This window comes from Corella eumyota, chromosome 6 (assembly GCF_963082875.1).
Source record: "Corella eumyota chromosome 6, kaCorEumy4.1, whole genome shotgun sequence".
Classification (NCBI taxonomy): domain Eukaryota; kingdom Metazoa; phylum Chordata; class Ascidiacea; order Phlebobranchia; family Corellidae; genus Corella; species Corella eumyota.
The window spans coordinates 14803533-14814634 of record NC_137495.1 but is presented as its reverse complement, the minus strand read 5'-3'; the positions used below and the strand labels follow the sequence as shown (position 1 = coordinate 14814634).

The 11102-nt window shown below is 34.3% G+C and overlaps 1 pseudogene; it reads right to left on the bottom strand.

Moving 5' to 3' along the window:
- Nucleotides 1–2892: 2892 nt before the first annotated feature.
- On the bottom strand, nucleotides 2893–8351 carry LOC145755951 (MFS-type efflux pump MSMEG_3705-like; annotated as a pseudogene).
- Nucleotides 8352–11102: the final 2751 nt, after the last annotated feature.

Sequence of the window (11102 nt, the reverse complement as noted above, 5' to 3'; positions counted from 1 at the left end):
TTCGGTAAGTTTTAAGTTACAATTGTTTTGTTCTAAACTCATTTAACAAGCTAGTTATAATTTTGTTATTAATATTTATCACTAATAATTGAAAATAACTTTCCGTCTGTTCCGACATTTTTGTATCAAAACACGCAGGTACCAAAACGCACCAAAAATTATATCTTGATTAATTTTTAAATCGGCTGTAATTTAAAATTAAAAAAACTTTTTTAAACGAGATGTGACGACACTATGACGTAACAATGATAGCAACGCTGCATTAAAATACTTATTTGAATTGTTGTCTAACAAGATTTGACGCTATAGTTTAATTGTGATGTCATAATCTACTAAAGTGACGACAAAGCCCGCTATAGTTAAATTGTGATGTCATAAACTACTAAAGTGACGTTAAAGCCCGCTATCGGAGCCGCAAAGCGAGTCAGCTATTGTGGCATGCAACGAGGTTTCCCATAACAGCGTTAAAAATGTGAAACGTTTCAAGATTGTGCCAGTTAAAGTGTGGGGCAACAATCAAGGTAATTTTGTGAAAACCCTTTTCTGGATGACGGTTCAGATACAAGTATTTGTACTGCAAGCCTTGCAAAGAAATTGGGAGGAGACAAAGTAACGAGCTATTGTGGCATGCAACGAGTTTTAAAATTACGTTTTCGAGATAAAAATCTTTAAAAAAAGAAATATTTAAAAAATTAACATATATATTTATCTTAACAACCGGTTAAAACTTTTTTAACTATTATACTTTTCGCCAAATTTTATTTTAAATATCGGTAAAATATGTTCTTGCGTTAAAAGTATACGCGGGCTTAACGCTGCAGGCTCCCCGTAGTTTAATAAAAAATTTTGCAGACCGAAAGCTATTAGTCGTAAAATTTTGCAGGCCGAAAGCTATTAGTCGTAAAATTTTGCAGGCCGAAAGCTATTAGTCGTAAAATTTTGCAGGCCAGAGGCACCCGTCTTTAATCCGTTTATAAAAAGGTTTTTGAAACAAAAATCTTCAAAAAAAAATAATATTCTAAAAACTAACATATGTCATTAACGTAACAACCAATAAAAACTTTTATATATACTGTACTTTATGCAAAATTTTTATTTTAAATATCGGTAAAATATGGTCTTACGCTGACTTTATTCATGGGAATTTCATTGCCGACTCCCCGCCGTTTTTGGCAGGACAAATCTTCTGGCAACTCTTTAAACGTTTCATTCTTTGTGTTTTAATATATAAATTGATATACATTAACACGGGCAATAACTAATAACATATTTATGCACATTCTCTAGTGTAAAAAATGATAAATTAATGCTTTTTCTTCAAATATTGTTTAGAAATACGGCCTATTTCGCAAAATACGTGATATCATAAGGCATTGTCTTGCGTCACCTAAAAGCGCGCGCTATCAAATTATTTTGTTATAGGTTTTAGTTTGTAAAATTAAAAAATAAATTGACACGGGAAAAGAAAGATAACATGTTCTTGCACATTATTCTTTAAAAAAACTATTAATTTACTGCTTATTTTATTTCAAATACTGTCTAAAAAACTGTATAAAACTACGCGAAAATAAAATTTTTCGCGGTAATTAAAATGCAAAATCCCCGCTGTTCTAAAAAAAATCTTCGGGCTGAAGTGTCTGGTTAACTTTTTGGTCAGTTCGCTGGACGTAAAAACTTATAAATAAGGAAGGCCGAAGTAAGGTTTAACATACAATTAGACTTTCGCTTTTATACTTAATTTGTTGATTATATACTTTGTAGTTTGTGTTTCGTATCATATAGTTTGTGTCGCATTTTTGTTTTAATTAAGTGTAGCCTTCTTAACGATGCCCATCTTTACAGCGTACTCTATTGGGGTTTAATAATTGTTTAAGCCATACTAGGAGTTTATTAGATCCTACATTATTCAAGATATAAACTGCAGTCAACTAATCAAAATTTTCGCCAGATTCATCTCGCGGTGCTGCGATTTTTAAAATTATTCCTCCTTTCTATTTATATAGCCCATGAGCCACCTCTGTTATCTACACTTCAAATAAAATATAATCTGACAACAACCTTACGTTAAAATAAAATTAAAATGTACGACCCTGAGCCCCACTGTTTAAAAATAAGTTTTGTTTATAAATTCTGGTATTTTTTCGTAAAGTTATTCTATATATACCTTAAACACTTCAGCCTAGCAATCAAAATGCGATCCCAGCAAAAGAACACTCGTTTATAAATGCTGATTTGAAACAGGTAGAAAAAGGCAATCTTTAAATTTAGAAGAATTAGTCACAAGTTTTTTTTGAATATATCTTTATCCTCGATGTGGGAAGGTCGATTGCGCGAACTTAACATAGAGTTACCCAATTTCGAGTTGCATTAAGCAGTTTGGGATAATATAGAGATTATAATTTCCCGATAATTATGCTGCTGATTAAGTGCTGACTCAGCAGGAGTTTATACCGTTTATAGCACTTTACTCGAGGGCGCTACAGCATAAGAGCAGTGGGGATTGAACCCACGACCTCCTGGTGGTGTAGCAAATGTTCTTACCACTACACCACGCTGCCAAATGTTTAATAATTTCCAATAATTATTATTTTTTTAAATTAATTAAACCCCCCCCCCCAAAAAAAAATTGTCCTGTTGCTAGGACATCGAACTAAAATTAAAAGCAACAAAATGTAAAAAATTTAAAAACCAAACCAACTTTTAAACAACGAAATTTTCAAGTTAATTTTATTACATTTTAAAGCAGTTAGATATCCCATACCAAACAACTTGGTAGTTTACATTAAACTGAGTATTGTCAACATGGTGGTGTCAGCTAAATATGACGCAAAACCTGATGACGAATATTTATTTAAATTGTAAGCGAATATGCTATAAGGTTGTTGAACTTGGTTAATCATTTATAATATCGATAAATGAAACTCGGTAAATACAGCTAGGACAAATATTGATGGCTGAATAACAGGAAGTTCTATTGATGGCTGAATAACATATACGATCACCATTTTGATCAGCACATACCTTTAATAAATTGCATTTTCGAAAAATAATCTCAAAAAATAGATGATATCAATTTTATAGATTTCTAAAATTTTAAAAGAAGTAACAAAAACAAAATATATTTCAGAAATTTAAAACAATAATAATTTCTCATAAAATATGGAGTAATTATAAAGTAAGGCAATACAAAATCTTAAAAGTAATAAAAACTGTAAAATTAACATTATTTAAATTTCGGTTTAGTTGATATAAATTAGAAAATAAAAACAGCAAGAATGGCAACAAATAATTTAGGAACTAAAATAACTCACTAGTATAATATTAAAAATAACTTTAAAAAAATTTTGGCAAAAAATTATAAAAAAAATTTCACTAATAAATATTAAATAAAATTAAAATATTGTCATGATAAAATTTTTTAAATTTATAAATGTTTAACATAATTCAAAAACTTTTTTTTCAATTTAAAGTTTTGTTTTATTAACTATCGCTTCACTTTCTTCACAATTATTCGCTTCAATGCTCATGTGCGGTGAACCACGCAGAAGAGAAATTTGAGTCAACAAAAAGAAAAAAGAACCTGAAATTAGAAAAAAAAAGTTTTCGTAAAAACTAACATAAAAAAGGGTTCAAAAATCAAACTATATAAACCAATAAAATATTATTTAAAAAACTTGGCTTTGCTGCATAAGGTCCTGGGTTCGATTCCCACTGCTCTCAAGCTGTAACGTTATTGAGTAAGGTGCTATAAACTCCTGCTAAGCCAACACTTAATCAGCAGCATAATTATCAGGCATTATAATCTATAATATCCTAAACTGCCACAACTCGAGACTGGGTCAGGGTAACATATATACCTCCATGTTTAGGACGTGAAGTTGACCTTCCCACATTGAGGATAAACAATTATAAAGAAAAAAAAAACTTACTAGCCAAGTAAAATCCTGGGTAAACGATGTACAGTGCTTCCCTGAAACCTAAAACTTTGATCATAGGTGGTACTATAAGAGGGGCATTCCCTCCGATATTATTGATTACAAAAATAAACATAGCGATCGCTGTCGCGCGTGACTGGGCAGGAAAGAACTCAACCAAAACAGTGAACAAAACTCCGAACCACATTTCCGCTGTGTTTTAAATAAAATTTGATTACAATAAAGTCATCGAAACTGGGTCGGGGTAACTGTTGTTACTCTTAAAAAAATATAAAACTATTTACCGAATAAATAAGCTCCAAAGAGCGAAATAAAAGCATAAGGCGGAGAAAAGTAAAGCGTTCCCGCCGCTAGAGGGCAGGCTATTGCTTGACTAACGACCAAAACCCACAATCTTGTTCGTACACCTAAAAAAATTTGATTTAAAATTAAACCCCCAAAAAAATGGAATATTTCTAAATACAAATCTAAAAAATTTTTGTTATATTAATAATACTGTCAATTTACACATAATAGGACATTTATATTAACCCCCTTATACCCTATCCCTTCTCTAAAAATAAAACTGTTTTATTGTACTTATTTATCTTTAACGTGGGAAGGTCAAATGCACAACCTAAACATAGAGTAACATCAGTTACCCCGACCCGGTCTCAAGTTGACAGTTTGGGATATTATAATTGCTCAATAATTAAGCTGCTGATTAAGTGCTGGCTCAGCAAAAGTTAATATCGTTTATAGCGCCTTACTTAAGGGCTCTACAGCATGGAAGCAGTGGGGATCGAACAACAGAACTTATGTAGTAAAGACAAGAGTTTTGACCACTACACCATGCTGTCAACCTTCAATTTATGTCAAAATTTTTAGATAATTCCATTTTCGAAAACTATTTTAGAAAAGTGTCCATTCAATAAAATCAAATTTTTAATAATATGATCAAAATAAAGATTACCGTATTTAGAAGCGAGTAAATCGGACAAAATTCCACCAGTGATTATCCCAATCGTTCCACCAACGATGGAAGTTAAACTCATCCACAACCCCACCTCTGTGCCGGGGTAATATTGATCAAAATATAACTGACTGTTGTAAGACCAACAAAAACTTGCTGAAAATATTAAAATTTGATTTAGATTTTGTTATCCTCGATGTGGGAAGGTCAACTTCATGACCTGAACATAGATGAATATTTGTTACCCCAACCCAGTCTCGAGTTAACTTTAGCAGTTTGGGATATTAATATTTTTTTTGTATATATCTTTATCCTCGATTTTTATCCTCGATGTGGGAATGCGCGACTTAAACATAGAGTAACAAAAGTTACTCCGACCCAGTCTCGAGTTGCCTGTGGCAGTTTAGAATCTTACTGATTATAATTGCCCGATAAATAAGCTGCTGATTAAGTGCTAGGTCATCAGAAGTTTATAGCACTTTACTCAAAAGCACTACAGCACGAGAGCAGAAGGGATTGAACCCATGACCTCATGTAGTGACGACTTAAACATAGAGTAACATCAGTTACTCCAACCCAGTCTTGAGTTGCCTGTGGCAGTTTAAGAGCAGAAGGGATCGAACCCATGACCTCATGTAGTAAAGCCAAGTGATCTGTCCACTACAGTATGTAGGGTGAGGTTTAAAGTTTGATTCCCAGTAGCGGCATGTTGAAGCACCGACTAAGGATTTGATTCATAAATATAAAACTCACCAGAATGTCTGAATGAAGCCCCAACCAGTAACAATAAGATAGTCGGAGATTTGATAAATAATTTGAAAGTTGTCAAAATTGATTTCAACAGTGACTGCTTTTCTAAACAATAAAATTTATAGCCAGGTTTATAAATAGCTTAGTTAAAAATATAGTTTGCAAAATAGGCCAAATAACTTTTAAACATTTCTCCAAAAAAATAAGAAATTTTATGGCAGACTTAAAAAATACAATTCTTATAATGAAAACGGCAGGATGGTGTAGTGGTAAGAACACTTGCTACACCACCATGAGGTCATGGGTTTAATCCCCACTGCTCTTATGCTGTAGCGCCCTTAAGTAAGGCGCCATAAAAAGTATAAACTTTTGCTTAGCCAACACTTAATCAGCAGCATAATTATCGGACAAATATATTCCATAATATACCAAACTGCCAAAGTCAATTTGAGACCAGGTCGGGGTAACTGATGTTATTCTATGTTTAGGTCATGAGATCGACCTTCCCACATCGAGGATAAAGAATTACAAAAAACAGTTTCATTTATTAAACATTTTATCAAAAGTATTAAATACCAAAGTCTATCTCATATTTGTTATTCTCTTCAGCTTGTTCAATAATTTTACGTTCTGGTTCTTTGACAGAGAAATATAAAATAATCGCCATAATTATGCCTGGAGCTCCAGCTATAAAGTAACACCAACGCCAGCTCTAAGAAAAAATTAATAAAAGGTTAGTTAAAAATAAAATCATAAAAAATTTAAATCAATTTTGTTTTTTTTTGGGTTGATTTGATAGAAAAACCTAAAAATAAATCGTTCAAAAAAAGGGTAGGCTACTACGTTATGAGAGTAGTGGGAATCGAACCCAGGTTCTCATGTAGTAAAGCCAAGTGTTCTGACTACTACACCGCACTGCCGGTAAAAATATTTAAAAAATTTTCACCATTCCAAGAATGTTGGCGTCAGTCACATAATTTCCAACAGCAAATGCCAAACCATATCCAAAATAAATCCCAAAGTTGAAAAAACTCATCGCAAAAGCTCGAACTTTCTGTGAGAAAATGTCGGCCACCAAACTTGAGGTAAGAGGAGTACAGGCCGACTCTCTGAGAAAAAAGTTTTAGGTTTTTAAGAGAATTTATTATACATACAAAACAAAAAAATATGATATTATTAATGTTTGTTAAGATCCTAGCATAAGAGCAGTGGGAATTGAACACAGAACCACACGTAGTGATGTGCTCTTACCACTACACCATGCTTCACCCACAAATTTAGTTAAAAATATTAACTGATACAGAAAACTTTTTTTTTTAAATATTTTTTTACTGAAACCAACTTTAAACTCACCCTGCCCCAAAGCCAACTCTCAGCAAAGCTAACAACCAATAAGTGTCGGCAAATCCGGTGGTAAAAGTCATTACCGAGTAAAAGAAAAACTTGCAGATAATATCTGGATTCTAAACAATAAAATAAAAAGAGTTTTATAAAAGTTAATTAAAAATTTAAATATTAAAAAGCAAAATAAATAAAACAAATTTTTAAAAGATTTTAGGTTTGCATAGAAAATGGAGTTACTGACATTTTACCAAAAACTATATTTCCAAAACCACCATTTTACTAACAATAACACATTTTCTATTAACTCTCTTTTACTCAAAAAAAGTTTATAAAAAAAATTTATCCCCACAGCCCTCATGCTGTAGCGCCTTTAAGTAAGGCGCTATAAACAGTATGAACTCCTGCTGAGCCAGCACTTAATTAGCAGCTTAATTATTGGCTTATTGTAATTTATAATATCCCAAACTGTTGAAGGCAACTCGATACTGGGTCAGAGTAAATGATGTTACTCTATGTTTAGGTCGTGAAGTTGACCTTTCCACATTGAGGATAAATAAATATAAAAAATAGTCGGTAATCAACCTGTTATATTTATCGCCAACAATTCCCATTACAACTCCCATAACAGTAAAAATGGCAATAAATATTGGACCAGCAAGAACTTGGTATTCTATTCCCTGGCCTGAGTAATTCCATTCACAATACATCGTTCCAATCAATCCCATGAGATTACAACTAAAAATTAAGATTATTAATAATTTACTTTGTTAGTTAGCATGTTGTAACATCCTTGAGTAAGACCTGAGATCCTGGGTTTGATTCCCGCTGCTGGCATAATGTAGCATCATTAGGTAAGACCTGAGATTCTGGGTTTGATTCCCACTACTGGCATGTTGTAGCATCCTTAAGTAAGACATGAGATCCTGGGTTTGATTCCTACTACTAGCATGTTGTAGCATTCTTGAGTAAGACCTGCAATCCTGGGTTTGATTCCTACTGCTGGCATGTTGTAGCATCCTTAAGTAAGATCTAAGATGCTGGATTTGATTTCCACTGCTGGCATGTTGTAGCATCCTTAAGTAAGACCTGGGGTTCTTGAATTGATTCCCAATAAAATAATATTAGCATGCAAAATTAACAACTACTCACTGTGTTGAATTCTTCACATCTCTGCATTTTGTGTTTGACAGTTTTTCAACATTTATGTCCAAGATCAAACAAGCCATGTCTCCAAATTGAACGTCCTGTGCCATTTCCTTTGAGGTGACACCAATCATAAAATGACCCAACTCCCCGAACCCATAACACAACATTAGGATTGTTATACAATACCAATGATACATGGGCTCCCCTTTAAATGTTTTAACCATTTTGAAATTGTTTTCCTAATGTTAAAGTAAACTGAATTTAGATTCTGTTAAAATATATTTTTACATTTATTAATTAGCGATGTGGAAAGGTCGATTTAACAACTTAAAAAAAGCTGCTGGTTAAGTGCTGGCTCAGCAGAAGTTCATACGGTTTATAGCACCTTACTTAAGAGCGCTACAGCATGGAAGCAATGAGGATCGAACCCAGGACGTTATGTGTGAAGCCAAGTGTTCTGACCACTACACCATGCTGCCATTAAAGTATATATAATTTTCAAATTTGATACAAAAAATTGTTCGTTATTCGTTTAAATATTAATACAATAATAAAAATCATATTCGGCAAAAAGATTTAATTTATGCCTAAAATTAACTTAAAATTTTATCCAGAATATATCAGCTAACGCAAACAATTTTGGCAAATATTGCCAGACCATAACTTTTCTGATTTTTTTAACTTAAATATATCTTAACATTTCTTTGTTTTTACTTTATAATTTGCTCAATTTATCTAAAAACATCTGTTTTTGGTCTGTTTACAAAATCACATTTCCTCAACGCGATGTCAACAAAAAGTTGAAGTAGTAACTCATATGCGGCGTACGAAAAATGTCACCACTTTTTAAATGTTTATTGCAAGAAAGTCGACTTCAAGACCTAAATATAGGGCAACAACGTTACCTCGACCCAGTCTTAAGTTGCCTTTAGCATGTTAGAGTATTATTGATTATATTTGCACAATAACTAAACTGCTTTATAAGTAATGACTTAGCAAGAGTTTAGGTCGTTTATAGCACCTTACTCAAGGGCGGTACTGCATGAGAGCACTGGGAATTAAGTCCAGGACCTCGTATAGAAAAGCCTAGTGTTCTGACTATTACACCAGGCATAATTTAACTAATACCGTTTTACTAATTAAACATGAATTAGAAACTGTACAAAAAACGATGTTTTACCATTTTTATAACAAACAAACAAGCGCAAGACATCTACCTCAAAAACTACCAAGCGACCTAAAGACAACGACGGACAAAAGGCTAAGCTCTATAACCAACTACCTCTACTTAGTTTATAACAAACAAAACTAACTATACACACAATTGCGCAAGACATCTAACAAAAACCTAGCTAGGAACCTAACTACTAAGACTAAAGCGCAAGACATCTACTAAAAACCTACCAAGCGACCTAACCACTAAGACTAAAGCGCAAGACATCCACCCAAAAAAACTAGCAAGCGACCTAACTACTAAGACTGTAGTGCAAGACATCTACCAAAAAACTTACCAAGCGATCTAACCACTAAGACTAAAGCGCAAGACATCCACCAAAAAACCTACCAAGCGACCTAACTACTAAGACTAAAGCGCAAGACATCTACCAAAAAACCTACCAAGCGACCTAACTACTAAGACTAAAGCGCAAGACATCCACCAAAAAACCTACCAAGCGACCTAACTACTAAGACTGTAGTGCAAGACATCTACCAAAAAACCTACCAAGCGATCTAACCACTAAGACTAAAGCGCAAGACATCCACCAAACAAAACTAGCAAGCGACCTAACTACTAAGACTAAAGCGCAAGACATCTACCAAAAAACCTAGCAAGCGACCTAACTAATAAGACTAAAGTGCAAGACATCTACCAAAAAACCTACCAAGCGATCTAACCACTAAGACTAAAGCGCAAGACATCTACCAAAAAACCTAGCAAGCGACCTAACTACTAAGACTAAAGCGCAAGACATCTACCAAAAAAACTAGCAAGCGATCTAACTACTAAGACTGAAGCGCAACACATCTACCAAAAAACCTAGCAAGCGACCTAACTACTAAGACTGAAGCGCAACACATCTACCAAACAAAACTAGCGAGCGACCTAACTACTAAGACTAAAGCGCAAGACATCTACCAAAAAACCTAGCAAGCGACCTAACCACTAAGACTGAAGCGCAAGACATCTACCAAAAAACCTAGCAAGCGACCAACTAATAAGACTGAAGCGCAACACATCTACCAAAAACCTAGCAAGCGATCTAACCACTAAGACTAAAGCGCAAGACATCTACCAAACAACCCAGCAAGCGACCTAACTATTAAGACTGTAGTGCAAGACATCTACCAAAAAACCTACCAAGCGATCTAACCACTAAGACTAAAGCGCAAGACATCCACCAAAAAAACTAGCAAGCGACCTAACTACTAAGACTGTAGTGCAAGACATGCACCAAACAACCCAGCAAGCGACCCAACTACTAAGACTGTAGTGCAAGACATCTACCAAAAAACCTAGCGAGCGACCTAACTACTTAGACTAAAGCGCAAGACATACACCAAAAAACCTAGCGAGCGACCTAACCACTAAGACTAAAGCGCAAGACATCTACCAAACAACCCAGCAAGCGACCTAACTACTAAGACTAAAGCGCAAGACATCTACCAAAAAACCTAGCGAGCGACCTAACCACTAAGACTAAAGCGCAAGACATCTATCGAAAAACCTGGCAAGGGACCTGACTACTAAAACGGACTAAAGCTTTAAAACTGTGCCAATTTAGGGGAAAACAGTTCCTGCCATAGCGTAGGTGATCCGATATTCAAAAAAGCGAACAGTCGATCAAAGCCATCGGCCTAAAGGCACTACAAGCTGATCAGACGCGCTTATAAAACCAATGAATATCCACGTACGGAGAAGTGCTTGGCCTCCCATTGTCGCTGGGATGCCTCCCATTTAATCTTCCCTAACTGTA